Source organism: Nuphar pumila, chromosome 5 (genome assembly GCF_984573655.1).
Source record: "Nuphar pumila chromosome 5, dmNupPumi1.hap1.1, whole genome shotgun sequence".
Taxonomy (NCBI): domain Eukaryota; kingdom Viridiplantae; phylum Streptophyta; class Magnoliopsida; order Nymphaeales; family Nymphaeaceae; genus Nuphar; species Nuphar pumila.
In genome coordinates, this window is record NC_143253.1 from 98,940,875 (window position 1) to 98,956,944 (window position 16,070).

The 16,070-nt window shown below is 42.2% G+C and overlaps 1 pseudogene; it reads right to left on the minus strand.

Moving 5' to 3' along the window:
* Positions 1 to 203: 203 nt before the first annotated feature.
* LOC149837897 (5'-3' exoribonuclease 3-like) overlaps positions 204 to 16,070 on the minus strand; it is a 33,598-nt pseudogene continuing 17,731 nt past the window's right edge.

Genomic DNA, 16,070 nt, shown 5'->3' on the forward strand with positions numbered 1-16,070 from the left:
ACATCTCGAGTTGGACGACCCACCGAGCACAACCAGGAAGTTGAAATATTGAAAAAGAAAAGTTCAGCAATCATGGACATACATACAACTTGTGACTTGTGAGTGAATTAACATGTTTGGGTCCCAGACAACCTCATCATCCAAGGAACTGCTCCCCCCCACATTTCAAAACCAACAAAACTATTTTGGACAGATGGTTCGAACTACAAAAGGTGAGCCAAAAATAAAACATTCTCAATCCCAAACCTTGCAACGTTTAGAAGAAAGCCCACATTACCTCCTCCCGTCCGCAGTGATTGGAGGTACTTGGTCCGATAAACATCATCGCTACCACCTTCGTTTGCTCGTTTCGTTTCTACTACTGTTCCTGCTGGGGCCTGACGTACTTCCAATAGACACTCTCCCTTGATCCCATCTTGCTGGGGTCTTAGCTTGGACTCCCATTTTATCGATGACTCATGAGTTGCATTACCAAGTTGCAGTGCACGCCCTCTCCCTTGGCCACCCCACCCTTGTCCTGCAGCTCTATAATTATCATTGGCCTTTGAAGTTGCAGTATTTCTTTGACACCATCCTTGCCTGAAAAGTTCAAATTTATTCCAAGTATATCCTTCAATAATTTCAGTCAAATAGTAATGAAATCAATGCTCTCTTGTACAATATATCAAATCTTGGTTTTTACCTATCAAGACCATATGCTTCATGATCAAGCCTTGCAACGGTGTGATTATCAACTTGGGAAGATAAGTACCTTGTCTGGGTGCCGCGACCATAAAAACCTCTTAGGTTCCTGGATTCCGGTGCAGTTTGTGGCATGACGAACGATCTACAGAACTATGGGTGTAAGCTACTGCAAATGACGAATAGGAAGAAAGAATGAACCGAACAAAAATAAGAAAATCAATTAGGAAGGAGAAAGGGAAAAACAACCCTTATTAGAGCTTCAGCCAAAAGGCCTACATATCCAAGAGGGGATCAGGTAAAACATTTTATGTAAAGTGATTAATGCAGGTTACACCTGTCCTGTGATGTGGGACCCACTATCCGTTTGAATGCCAAACAAGACAGATGTTTAACATTGTAGAACACCATTTCAACTGATCCGCTCTCCTAATATCCACCGGTAAAAACACTTTCTTTTTTATTTTGCTCAATCCCTCGTATCAATCTAAATTAATCCCGAAAAAATAATGCTAAGATAATGATAGATACAATCTCAATTGTTCCATCAGATCTTGAAAATGCGATTAACTGAAAATCTTGTTCCAGATTTACACAGGTCAAGGCATATTGGTACAGATTCTAACATTCAACGTGAAGTAATAATTCCTCGGACAAGGAAAACAAACAAATAAACAAAGAGGGATTCACCACTTTACCTGTGCATGCCCATTGGTGGACATCTACCCATGTATTCATGCCACAACGGTGTGGTCTTGATATCGTCATTGGTGATCGTCTGCAAGCAAAATGCAATGATGTCATGACACTTGTCACGATATCTTCTTTTGTGGTCACAAGAAGTTTTGTTCCTTTAGTCTGATGATTGTAACCTCAAAGAAGCATGTTAATTCAAATGGGATTATTTGTGGGCAGTGAGAGCTATATAGATCACAAACTAAATATATCATCGGTTTTGTGAGAATACAGCTTGTGAAATGTGACTCAATGCAGTCTCAGCATTAATAACAAGCATGAATACCTTTACAGGGTATTCTACACCTACTGGTGGCCATGGCAAGTGCACATGCTCAATCGGGTTCTTATAGATAGCAATCCTGTAAAAAAACTGAGCTCGATTAGAAAATAAACTGAAAAGCTTGTAGTGACCAACAAAATAAGATGAGACAACTTACAATGCATCTTTGAACAACTCCTGGAAAGTTGAGGATGAATTAAGTGTCCACAAGGACAAATCAACAGGGCTTAAGAAACCATTCATGTCATCGCTGAAAAGCCAAAGCAGTGACAGCCTTACTAGCAGAATTACTGTATTGCGAAGCCCACACTGACATAAATACGAATCCTCCTTAGATGAAAAACAATTCACGCAGCTTTGTAAGTGTTACCTGGTTTCAGGATTGATCATTGCATATTTATTGCTGCATTTGCCCCAGTCATCTTGGTACAATGATGTAATTACTGGGCCTAAAGTGTTGCAACTTCTAACAAAAATTATGTCATAATTTGATGTATTCCTCAGATTTTCTTCATCCTGAAACTTTCCAACTATATACTTGTCCGGTTAATAATTAATAAAAAAGAAAAGTAGGTTGATATACCGATAACTTATGTCCAAACTTCTTGACTTCTTGTAGAAGTAGATTTTCATCAATAAACGGCAATTTGGCAATTCCCTTCAAAATAGAACATGACACGAGACACCCACTTAACAGCTTCTTTGCAATTCAATAACTAACCAAGCAGAACCAATAGAAAAGACTGGCAGAAAAATGTATAAACCAATCTACCTGCCACAAGTACCGTTTTCCATCAACATCCACTTCGAAATCTAATATGACATGGAAGAAAGAGTGATGTTCGAAGATGATCAATCCATTTTTCTATAGAGGTCTTGTGAGAAACATATAGCACAGAACAGAAGAATTGATCAACATACCGGAAGGGTAGAAACTAGAGAGTGGAGACTCTGGAGAGGTCATAAGTAACCTGTATGCTGTGGGAAGTGCGTGAGAATTGCCATGGAGAGAACACCAATTTTTCATAAAAGAAAAGTCTAAAATATACACTCCAAATGTAGTTTTCCAGCTTATCTTACTTGCCCAGATAAGTTGGTGCATCAAAATCTGCCACAAGAATCTCGATCAAAAACTCCACCAAAATGGTTCTTTTGGATCTAAATTCCAAGGATCCAAGGTCCCTAGAGACCTTGAAACCTTCCATCAATGAGTAGTGAGTGACCACCCATTTTGATGGAAGATTGTCGATTATAGCATGTGATTTATCCCTCTATCTTAACAAAAACTCTGACAGTAGACATTCCACCTTTGGGCAGGAAGAACTGCCATTAGTTGCTCAAAAGGTCTGAAAGGCACACCCACTTGAAAGTTCCTCTGGGTTCTACCCATACCCTTCAAATCAGATGCAAATGGACCGTAATGGTAAGGATAATACCTACAGAAGTGCTTCAAATTTAGAACAGATAGTTCTCGTCCGGTAAAAACATTGAGGAACATGATCTAATCAACCAAAAGAAAATGTGCTATTTAGTTAGAAACTTAGAATGATTGTGTTTGAGAAGGATCATATCCATTGGATCATTAACAACTCAAACTACTGAAGCACCATTGTGGCTTTCCTTTCCAGAGTACATACAGGATCGGGAGAAAATAAAATCAAGAATTGTTTCATTAGAAGATCTTTACAAGACTGGAGAAGATTCGGCTTGTCTAGCAGCCTAATAATCACTATGTTCTAAGTTTGATGAGCTTCGATGGTAACCGAAACCTAAGCTGCAGAGCATAGGCCTACTCAAGAAAATTAAATCCTGATTACATCAACTATCATACCGATCTTGTCCTATTAGCAGTAATATGTAAGTCCAGACTGACAACAATTGTACCATTATTTTTAATATAAAACAGATTTGCCTCACATTATTCCTCCTTAGATAGAGAAACACTCCAATGAACTCATTCACATAGGTCCCCGATCAGTTCTGACGTTACTGAGATTTATGTATTTCATTCTGAAGTTGGAGCTGATGAAAAAAGTGATCCTTAATTTGTATACAGTGAAAAAGACCAGAACAAGCAATTGGAAGCTGTTGTTTTTTATTTATCATCAATTTGAAAAACAAAATGACAATAAAACGAGCCTGTGACCATTAAGATTTTAGGTACTGACATGGTTCATAACAGTCCACAAAAACAGGGTTACTACATTAATTACAATGTGTAGCATATCAGAAACACTAAAAAGCGTGATAACAAAAACATTAAACAAAAGAAAGTTAAGAGTGGAGATGATATTAAATGTTACTTTCTGGTCATCATATGCAATTATCAGAAAAACACATTAATGAAACAGTAAGAACTTAAAATGTTTAACAGCTAAGAAGTCTCACCAGCTCCACGAGCAGATGCCTGCATAGTAGTAATGCATGACAAAAAATAATCCTTCTGTATAGCTTCTTACCTATATAACGAAATTAACATCCAAAGATAATGAATAATCATCAGACACACGAAGGAAATTCAATAATTAAATTGGAAATAATAAGAGAGCTCGGTCTTGAGTGTATCCAACAAGCAGTTTATAATTGTTTCAATGAACAAATTCTTTTGGAAGTATCACACAAGTATTACACAGATGAAATGAACCAACATCTCCCACCTATTATTGAACATCCAAACCATTTAGCAGATAAAGAGGTATCGATCTAAATGCACATATTTATGATTTATCATGGATTCTGTTCTCCAAACAATATGCAAGTAGAGTTCCCCTTTATTTATTATTATTATTTTTTCTGTGGTGGATTCCTGCAAAATCAAAAGAACCAGAGCTACTTGCTCTGACTTCCCAAGAATCAATACATGTACTAACCAATCTTTTTGGGTGAATCATCATCTCAAAAAATGTCCAACATGCAAAAATGGCATTGCATTTGCATCTCAAATGCTCTGTCTTGTCAAATATCAAATCAATCCACCAACCAAACTATGATGACATTGGATATTTCATTCAAACAAAAACAGGATACATTAAATTTTATTCATGATGAGAGATATCAACTTTATAAAAAGAAAAAATAATATTTATGTTTTTCCTGTTGATGACTAATCCATGCTCATTGTTCCTTTTTATCAGAGAAGACTTCAAACATTATCATAATGCCAACTTCTTACTCCAAATGTGTGGATAACTCGGGCAGAGGAAAAAACCAAGTTTATCAAAGACTCAAACCATGTCTGTGCAAAAGGACAGTCAAAGGTTTTGGATGTAATGTGCCAAGGTTAAATATATGGCAACACTTTAGGCAATACTTTAATAACTATACTCTTTAATGCTTAATTTGAATATTCAACTATTATGTAAGCCACAATTTTATATCAATAGTGTCATCAGGAAACCAGGACAAGAACAAATTACAGCAATAGAAAACAGTTTGACTGAAACAGAAATGCAAACTGATAAAAGCTTCAGATACAGTAGCCAAACACAGTTCTCTTAATGTAACGACCCCAACTCATCCACTCGAAAATGCGGAAATTTTTTTTCCTTTTTTTTTTATATTCCCAGAGACCTGGGGCCTTTACAGTTCCACTCACCGCTGGATAACCACACACCACGATAGAGCTTACACTTATCTTCCAAACCAACATCAAAATCATTTTGCATAATGAATTACTGAAAGTGCAACATCAATTAATAGAACCAAAAAGGAAAACAAAAGTAAAGCCATGATGTCCCTCTAAGATGTATCCAGCAAGTGCGTAACACCCGTGACTTGCCCAGACACCAGTCGCTTCAATGAGTTCCTGCTCCTGTGAAAAACCATAAAAAGGAGGGGTCAGAAATCCAAAGGATTCTGCGTACAGATCCCTCTAATGAAAATAAATGAGCATAAAGAAACAAGTACAATTTTATGCAATTCTCATTGAGAAAAAGCAATTATTACATCTACTCAATCCAACTTAAGCAAACTTTAATCAATAACAGGTATTCACTTTGAGTAAGCAGGGTATTCTACATACATTAAAGAGTAGCCATCACCCATCAACGACATATATCAGGGAAAAGAAACAGACCATGCCTGATCTAATGCATAGCAAAATTATGCATGATATATGTGTAATGTATGAACACCTTATTTTCTTTTATTTAAGTTCATGTTTCCATATGCATGCCCTATTAAATGCATACAATTTTAAGTTCCTCTTTTTAATTCCATCGCCCGCGGATACACCAAACGGGTAAAATCCTCGATGTCAAGTTAGGTTCCCAGGGTAGCTTAGCACACAATTTATATTTTATTACTGGGTTCCCACTTAGCTCTCGACCGAATCACCTTCGGAACATTAGACCTTCCACATCTAATGTCGGGGACACAAGGGACACCCCACGCCCACAAGTGCCACTTCCTTGGTACCATAACCTCACAGCTGTGACTAACACACCACTCCCGGGTAAAGTGGTGGATTCTCCCTAAAACCGTGGCCAGGAGAAGAACCTCAATATCGGGTTCAGGGGCAACAACGCACACGGAGTTTTTGTATCCTCACAGTCTCCCCAAGACCGGATAGCTAAGATTCTCATACTCCAAATGAGATATCTTACAATGTATATTACACTGTTCTTTTTTTATTATTTTTTATTAAAGTCGATTCTTTAAGTTTACAACCCCATATGCAAAAGTAAAGTGAAAACCCGCATCCTCCCTTGCGGGAACCCTTACGGGACTCCAGCCCGTGAGGACAACGGGAACAGTGTAGTAGTGTGCCCTACCAACTTGTGTGGTTTGAGTGATGCTATTAAACATATCATTTTTACATTCTCGCTACGTGTACTACCTCCATCACATATGGGTATCCACCAATACATATCTCCTGTGAGTATGTGCACGCGAATAAACCCCGCAATTTCACATACTTATGTTAAATGAGACATCAATAGTCTAGTAGAAACATGACTATACATTTTACACGCATACTCATAAAACTACTCATTCCCATCAAAATGTACGTCTATTAAAAACTCATACTCCTCCTGTCAAACCGAACAATATATCACTGAAGAAGAAAAGCAGGAATCATATATTATTTTATTTTATTTTATTTTTTTAATAAACAAATCCAGCCCAGCCGACCTTGTCGGCTGGGTCTGACAGCATATGCATAGGCCCGGTCTGGGCCTGTGTATGCTGTCAAGACCTAAACAGCATAAAGAAAATCCCCTTTATGAAATCCTGTATATATATTATTTCTTTTTAATCCTGCGAAACCCAGCCGACCCTATCGGCCGGGCCCAACAGAATACACACAGACCCAGTTTGGGCATGTGTGTGCTGCGAGTAAACAACATCTTACATGTTTAACAACTATTTATGTATATATTTTCCTGTAACATCTGTACCACAAGCCAGCCAAAAGCAAGTCATTCATCACATGGAATAGACTACAGATTTCTCTCTAATTTAACTGTACCATGAAGACATTATTTCGATAATATTCAATCATATGTAAGAAAAATAAAGAAAGCAAGAGTGTGAATGGATAACATGATTTCAAGCCCATCTCAAGCGAAACTCCATCCTGAAAGAACATGAACTGTACTATCAGCCTAGTGTGATCTCAGCCCACGACAACAAGGTAAAAATAAGCAGGCCAATATACATCGTTGAAGTCTTAAACAAAGCACAAGCTGCATTGTGAAAAGGCAATCCAACATAGGTTCATAAACACCCGTTACTTGGTGGAACAACTCAGCGTGAACCCGACACGGATGTGTCCCTAATCATATGTAGAGTTCTCCCCCTACTTCCATTTAGACTATTCCAGAATATGCAAGAAGCTACACAGGGTTTTATCCATGGGTCCTAACATAAAAGGAATCCCACTACCGATACCCAGCCCATAGCCCCTTAAGAAAGATTCTTAACGTAAGCCCACAATTCCAGATTTTTCCTTTACAGACAAACAAAAATTATCACTATTGAAAAACATGCACAGGCTGATCAAATTTGTGAAACATACAAAAAAGGAAATGACTAACGTCACATTCGAGTCAAAGATGTCAATGCACTTATCAATGCCAAGCAAGAACATCAGAATACTGAACCTAAAACCCCTTGTTTTTTTGTTTTTTGCTTTACCTGAGATCCCAGGCCAACACCCAGCCGATTGACTGAGTCGGTTGGGCCTGCCCTGGCCTTGCCACAACCAGCACCTGTACCCAACCAACCGGGTTGGTTGGGTCCCTGCCAAAACTAACACCACGCCCAGCCGACTGCGTCGGCTGGGCCTGTCGCCTACCACCATCAACTAAAGTGATGACCCCAAATCCCCTTTATTTTTATTTTTCAAGGTTTCCATCCTAAGGAAAACCACAAAATCGAACCAGGGTTTCGATTTATCATCCATTTCCATGAGAGGGGACCCGTACCTCTTACGGTGATTTTCCGGTGGCCGGAGACGGCTGTCGCAGAGGGGTGCCGACTGGTGACGCTCCTTCCAACCGCCGTGAAGGAAGATGCTCGAGGGGCCCTTGACGCCTGTGGTTGGCCGGTGATGGGCTCCTTCCTCCGGCGTGCGCACACACAGCGAGAGAGAGAGAGAGAGAGAGAGAGCTCTTTGGGGAAACAAAAAGCGAGAGGGGGAAACCCACCCGAGAGCCCCCCCTGCTTTTGAAAGGGATAGCCCGACAAGGTCGGGGCCGAACCTCCCGCCGGCGGCTGCGCCTCAAGGCCTCCTCCCCCATGCGATACCGTTAGGGTTCTCTCTAAGAACCCTAACCTCTGAGTCCCTCTTTTGCTCCAGACTTATCGGGCAACCCTTATCGGGTTGCCCCTTCTTCTACTTTTTTTTTTTTTTTTATCGGGCAACCCTTATCGGGTTGCCCCTTACACTTATAAGCCCTGTTACACAAGGCTCGGCTCGGGTCCGGACCCGAGACCCGTAAGCCAACCCCAATGATATGGATCCACAGTTGGATCCAAATGGATCCAACTGGGGATCCCCAGATTAACCTTATAAAAAAAAATTATTTTATTTTTTTTATTTCCTTTTTGGTTGACACTATTTATAACTGCTTGCCCCTTTATGGGTCCTAGATCCGAAATGTGGATCTAGGCCCAAATTTCCTATTTTATTTTTTTTGAAATATTTTGTAAGATAAACCAAAAATTTAGTAGCAACATTTTTCGGTTTTTACATCCTTTCCCCCTAAAAAGAATTTCGTCCTCGAAATTAGAACGTACCAAATAAATGAGGGTACTGCTGACGCATAGCCGCCTCAGGTTTCCAAGTGCACTCATCCAACCCGTGATGCTGCCAACGCACTTTTACGAACGAAATCGTCCTATTTCGCAGCGTCTTTTCTTGATGGTCCACAATCTCTACTGGCTTTTCCTCCGCAGTCAAGTCAGGTTGCACCTCGATCACCTCATAGTGAATCACATGTGAGGGGTCAGGTATATATCTTCTCAACATCGAGACATGAAATACGTCATGGATCTGCGAAAACTGGGGAGGGAGTGCTATTCGGTATGCGGTCTCCCCAACGCGCCCGAGAATCTCGAAAGGTCCAACATATCGAGGACTCAGCTTCCCCTTCTTTCCAAACCTGAAGACACTCTTCGTAGGCGAAATTCGAACAAACACATGATCGCCTACCTCAAACTTGAGCTCCCTGCGTCGCTGATCAGCATAGCTTTTCTGCCTGCTCTGTGCTGCAATCAATCACTGCCGGATTAAACGCACCTGATCCGCATAGTGCTGGATGATTTCGAGAGACTCCGTTGCTCTCACTCCAACCTCATCCCAGCACACTGGTGATCTACATGGTCGGCCGTACAAAGCTTCATACGGGGCCATGCCAATACTGGCATGAAAACTGTTATTGTACGAAAACTCTGCCAACTTCACATGTTTGTCCCAATCGCCTGCCCAATCTAAAGCACATGCTCTCAGCATATCCTCAAGCCTCTGGATCGTACGTTCTGACTGTCCATCCGTCTGCGGGTGGAACGCAGTGCTAAACTTCAATGTTGTGCCTAAAGCTTTCTGAAGCTGGCGCCAAAATCGAGATGTGAAACGCGGATCTCGATCTGACACTATCGAACGTGGCACCCCATGAAGTCTAACTATCTCATCGACGTAAAGGTTGGCCAAACTTTCCAAACTCTGACTGATTCTAATTGGAAGAAAATGGGCACTCTTTGTCAACCGATCTACTATTACCCATATGGCATCTCGTTGTCGTCGGGTCGTAGGTAACCCTACTATGAAATCCATCGAGATGTCGTCCCACTTCCACTCTGGAATCTCAAGTGGCTGCAGAAGTCCACCAGGTCTTTGGTGCTCAATCTTCACCTGCTGACAGGTAAGACACCGGGACACGAACTCCGCGATGTCCCGTTTCATCCCATTCCACCAATAAGTCCTCTGAAGATCTTTGAACATTTTAGTAGAACCAGGGTGAACGGAAAATCTCGATCTGTGAGCTTCACTCATCAGCTCTTCCCGTAACGCTTTTGGAACCCACCATCTGTCTCCGAACATGATGGTTCCGTCCTCCTTTCGACGAAACTGCGCTTCTGGCTTTTGGGCACTCTCACAAAGCTTCTCAAAATCCAGGTCGGCTGACTGGAGCTCCTCGATCCGATCTATGATCTCCGGTCTTGCCTGCATCCCCGCACAAATGATGCGTCCAGAATCTCCTGCAAATGGCTGCCATCTGACCAGCTCCTCGACCAAATTCCAACTGCGTCCGATCAGGCTAGCAGCTTTGACCGTCGTCTTTCTGCTAAGTGCGTCTGCCACCACATTCGCCTTGCCCGGATGGTAAGCGATGGAGAAGTCATAATCCTTCAAGAACTCCAACCACCTCCGTTGCCTCAAATTCAAATCCCTTTGAGTGAAAATATATTTGAGGCTCTTGTGATCAGACATAACCTCAAATTGTTCCCCATAAAGGTAGTGGCGCCAAATCTTTAATGCGAAGACTACTGCCGCCAACTCCAAATCATGCGTGGGATAATTCTTCTCGTGTACTTTCAATTGTCTAGAAGCATACGCTATAACCTTACCATGTTGCATGAGGACACAACCCAGTCCGGTCCCGGAAGCATCACTGTACACGACGAAACCACCTGCCCCAGAGGGCAATGTCAAAACGGGAGCAGTGGTCAACCTATTCTTCAACTCTTGAAAACTGTCCTCACATCGAGGTGACCACACGAACTTTACTCCTTTCTGCAACAGTCGAGTCATAGGGGCAGCTATACGCGAGAAGTCTTGAATAAATCGACGGTAGTAGCCCGCCAATCCCAAGAAGCTTCTGATATCAGTCACCGTCTTTGGTTGCTCCCATGACAACACAGCCTCTACCTTGGCTGGGTCAACCTCAACTCCTCTCTCGGAAATTACGTGACCGAGAAACATTACTCTATCAATCCAAAACTCGCACTTTGAGAACTTAGCATAGAGTCGATGTTCCCTCAGTGTTTGTAATACGATTCATAGATGTTCTCGGTGTTCTTCTACACTCTCTGAGTAAATCAGAATGTCATCTATGAACACGATGACAAACGAGTCCAACCACAAACTAAAAACCCGATTCATCAGGTCCATAAACGCCGCAGGGGCATTTGTAAGTCCAAAGGACATCACTAGAAACTCATAATGCCCATATCTGGACCTAAATGCCGTTTTTGGAATGTCCTCCGTCTTGATTCTCAACTGATGATACCCAGAACGAAGGTCAATCTTCGAGAACACCTTTGCCTTCCTCAGCTGATCAAACAGATCATCAATCCTCGGCAGTGGGTACTTGTTCTTCACCGTCACTTGGTTTAGCATACGGTAATCGATACAAAGTCGCATTGAGCCGTCCTTTTTCTTAACAAAGAGGACTGGTGCACCCCAAGGGGACACACTTGGTCTAATAAATCCTTTGTCAAGAAGCTCCTGCAACTGCTTCTTCAATTCTACTAACTCTGCAGGTGCCATGCGATACGGAGCTCGAGAAACAGGTGTTGTTCCAAGCACTAGCTCGATTGAGAACTCGATTTCCCGATATGGCGGTAAGCCCGACAAATCCTCTGGAAAGACATCCGGGAACTCACGAACAACATCTAACTGCTCCAAGGGTGTCGCCTGACTATCTTGAGCAGAAACACTGGCCAGAAACATCATGCAACCTTGTTTGTGGTACTTGAGGACCTTCAAAGCTGATACGACTCTCACCCCGTCGGTCGGTCTCGTTGAATGACGCAATAACGTAGACAAATTGGGACGCTCCAAGATAACCTTCTTACCCCGACACTGGAGGGTCGCATTATGCTTGGACAACCAGTCCATGCCCAAAATGACATCATAAAATGTCATATCTAAAATGACCAAATCGGCAGACAAATCATGGCCTTCTATAACCACACAAACTGCTGGGAAATATTTCCCGCAGGAGGAGGATGCACCCATGGGTGACATCACATCCAGAGCTCTTTCGAGGCTAGAAGGTACCAAATCAAGCAACTTTGCAAACGAAGAAGAAATAAAGTTGTGTGTTGCACCAGAATCAAACATCACACGTGCAAAGTGTTCAGCAACTAAGAATATACCTTCGATCAGATCAGACTGATGGCCCTGAGTAGCTGTTGTAGCCGCGTAGACTCGCCCATTGGTCCTGCGCTGATCTTGTTGTTGTTGTTGCCTCTGTTGTCGCTGTTGTGGTGGTTGCTGTCCTCCCGAAACCGCAGGCTTGTTCGGACAGAAAGGAGCGATGTGCCCAGGTTGCTGACACTGAAAACAGACCCCCATGAACATAGGGCAAAAGCTAGGTTGATGGTTCTTGCCGCACTTGCGACACACTGGCAGGGCCCTTCCCTGTTGCCTCTGCTGCTGGAATCGATTGTGTTGTCGCCCATCATGGGTCCGTTGTTTCTTGCCACCTTGAACCCTTCCGCCTGCTGGTGGATTCTTCCTTGCCGTGCCCAAAAAACCATCTCCATTGCCACCCCCTTTCTTAATTGTAGCCCTGGACTTCTCCCAATCTTTAGTCAGAACGGTAGCCGACTCAATCGCATCGGCCAAAGTAGTAGGTCGACTCGTCAAGACGCGGGTCCGCAACCCATCCTTCAATCCGTGCACATACTTCCCCGCCCTTGCTTTCTCACTCTTGAAGAGGTTCGGACAGTACCTCTCGAGGTTCCGGAACCTTGTAGTGTAGTCCGCTAGACTCATGGTCCCCTGAGTCAAATCGAGGAACTCTCGTTGCATCTGTTCCTCGGCATAGAAGGGAAAGTATGCATCCAGAAACTCCTCTCTGAACGTCTCCCAGGGAATCTCGTCCCAGTCAGCGAACTTCACCCTTCGCAGGGTGTCCCACCACTTCTTGGCATCGCCCTTCAAACGGTACGTGCCAAAAGATGTCTTTCTGTCCTCAGGGACAGATAGGACGTCGAACGCCCGCTCCACCTCCTCAACCCAGTTCTCCGCTGCCTCTGGGTCTGTCTTTCCTGAAAAAGTTGGCGGATCCAACTTCAGGAACCTTTCGAAGAAAGCGCCGCCCACGTTTGGAACAACATTGACAGGTGGGTCGCGAGTTGCTGCGTGTGCGGCTGCCTGCGCAGCTGCCTGGGCAGCCTGTGCCGCTTGAGCAACCTGTGCCGCCTGCGCAGCCTGTGCCGCTTGCGCAGCCTGAGCCGCTTGCACGACCTGTGCTGTCTGTGCCGCCTGAGCCGTCATGGTCTCGGTCAGGGTGTGGATGGCTTCCATCATAAAATCTCTCTGCTCCTGCCAGTTTGCGAGAGCAGCAGTAGAGGACGAGGCACCTCTGCGAGTATACGACATCTACAATACACGTGCATTTCACAAATTAGACCCTCTCTGATTCTACCCCTCTTGGGTTGATACCGAACAACTATATATTTTTAGTGTATTCTATAATAAAGTTTACTCCTACATACAATCAAGCATACTAAATATCAATGCTTAGATAAAAGTACTTAAATAACCTTACCAGTGAAGACGACTGCTCTGGAGTACGAGGCACGAATTGCTGATACTTCAGGACATGGCTCACTTTCAAAAATTAAAATTTATTGCAAAAATGATGATAAAAGTGTAAGATATTGTGGTGGCTCTGATACCAAACCTGTAACGACCCCAACTCATCCACTCGAAAATGCGGAATTTTTTTTTTCTTTTTTTTTTTATATTCCCAGAGACCTGGGGCCTTTACAGTTCCACTCACCGCTGGATAACCACACACCACAATAGAGCTTACACTTATCTTCCAAACCAACATCAAAATCATTATTCATTTATTGAAAAACTGATAAACATGTCTAGAGACACTTGCATAATGAATTACTGAAAGTGCAACATCAATTAATAGAACCAAAAAGGAAAACAAAAGTAAAGCCATGATGTCCCTCTAAGATGTATCCAACAAGTGCGTAACACCCGTGACTTGCCCAGACACCAGTCGCTTCAATGAGTTCCTGCTCCTATGAAAAACCATAAAAAGGAGGGGTCAGAAATCCAAAGGATTCTGCGTACAGATCCCTCTAATGAAAATAAATGAGCATAAAGAAACAAGTACAATTTTATGCAATTCTCATTGAGAAAAAGCAATTATTACATCTACTCAATCCAACTTAAGCATCCATGCAACATCATTTAAGTATGCATAAACTTTAATCAATAACAGGTATTCACTTTGAGTAAGCAGGGTATTCTACATACATTAAAGAGTAGCCATCACCCATCAACGACATATATCAGGGAAAAGAAACAGACCATGCCTGATCTAATGCATAGCAAAATTATGCATGATATATGTGTAATGTATGAACACCTTATTTTCTTTTATTTAAGTTCATGTTTCCATATGCATGCCCTATTAAATGCATACAATTTTAAGTTCCTCTTTTTAATTCCATCGCCCGCGGATACACCAAACGGGTAAAATCCCCGAGGTCAAGTTAGGTTCCCAGGGTAGCTTAGCACACAATTTATATTTTATTACTGGGTTCCCACTTAGCTCTCGACCGAATCACCTTCGGAACATTAGACCTTCCACATCTAATGTCGGGGACACAATGGACACCCCACGCCCACAAGTGCCACTTCCTTGGTACCATAACCTCACAACTGTGACTAACACACCACTCCCGGGTAAAGTGGTGGATTCTCCCTAAAACCGTGGCCAGGAGAAGAACCTCAATATCGGGTTCAGGGGCAACAACGCACACAGAGTTTTTGTATCCTCACAGTCTCCCCAAGACCGGATAGCTAAGATTCTCATACTCCAGATGAGATATCTTACAATGTATATTACACTGTTCTTGTTTCATTATTTTTTATTAAAGTCGATTCTTTAAGTTTACAACCCCATATGCAAAAGTAAAGTGAAAACCCGCATCCTCCCTTGCGGGAACCCTTACGGGACTCCAGCCCGTGAGGACAACGGGAACAGTGTAGTAGTGTTCCCTACCAACTTGTGTGGTTTGAGTGATGCTATTAAACATATCATTTTTACATTCTCGCTACGTGTACTACCTCCATCACATATGGGTATCCACCAATACATATCTCCTATGAGTATGTGCACGCGAATAAACCCCGCAATTTCGCATACTTATGTTAAATGAGACATCAATAGTCTAGTAGAAACATGACTATACATTTTACACGCATACTCATAAAACTACTCATTCCCATCAAAATGTACGTCTATTAAAAACTCATACTCCTCCTGTCAAACCGAACAATATATCACTGAAGAAGAAAAGCAGGAATCATATGTTATTTTATTTTATTTTATTTTTTTAATAAACAAATCCAGCCCAACCGACCTTGTCGGCTGGGTCTGACAGCATATGCACAGGCCCGGTCTGGGCCTGTGTATGCTGTCAAGACCTAAACAGCATAAAGAAAATCCCCTTTATGAAATCCTGTATATATATTATTTCTTTTTAATCCTGCGAAACCCAGCCGACCCTATCGGCCGGGCCCAACAGAATACACACAGACCCAGTTTGGGCATGTGTGTGCTGCGAGTAAACAACATCTTACATGTTTAACAACTATTTATGTATATATTTTCCTGTAACATCTGTACCACAAGCCAGCCAAAAGCAAGTCATTCATCACATGGAATAGACTACAGATTTCTCTCTAATTTAACTGTACCATGAAGACATTATTTCGATAATATTCAATCATATGTAAGAAAAATAAAGAAAGCAAGAGTGTGAATGGATAACATGATTTCAAGCCCATCTCAAGCGAAACTCCATCCTGAAAGAACATGAACTGTACTATCAGCCTAGTGTGATCTCAGCCCACGACAACAAGGTAAAAATAAGCAGGCCAACATAC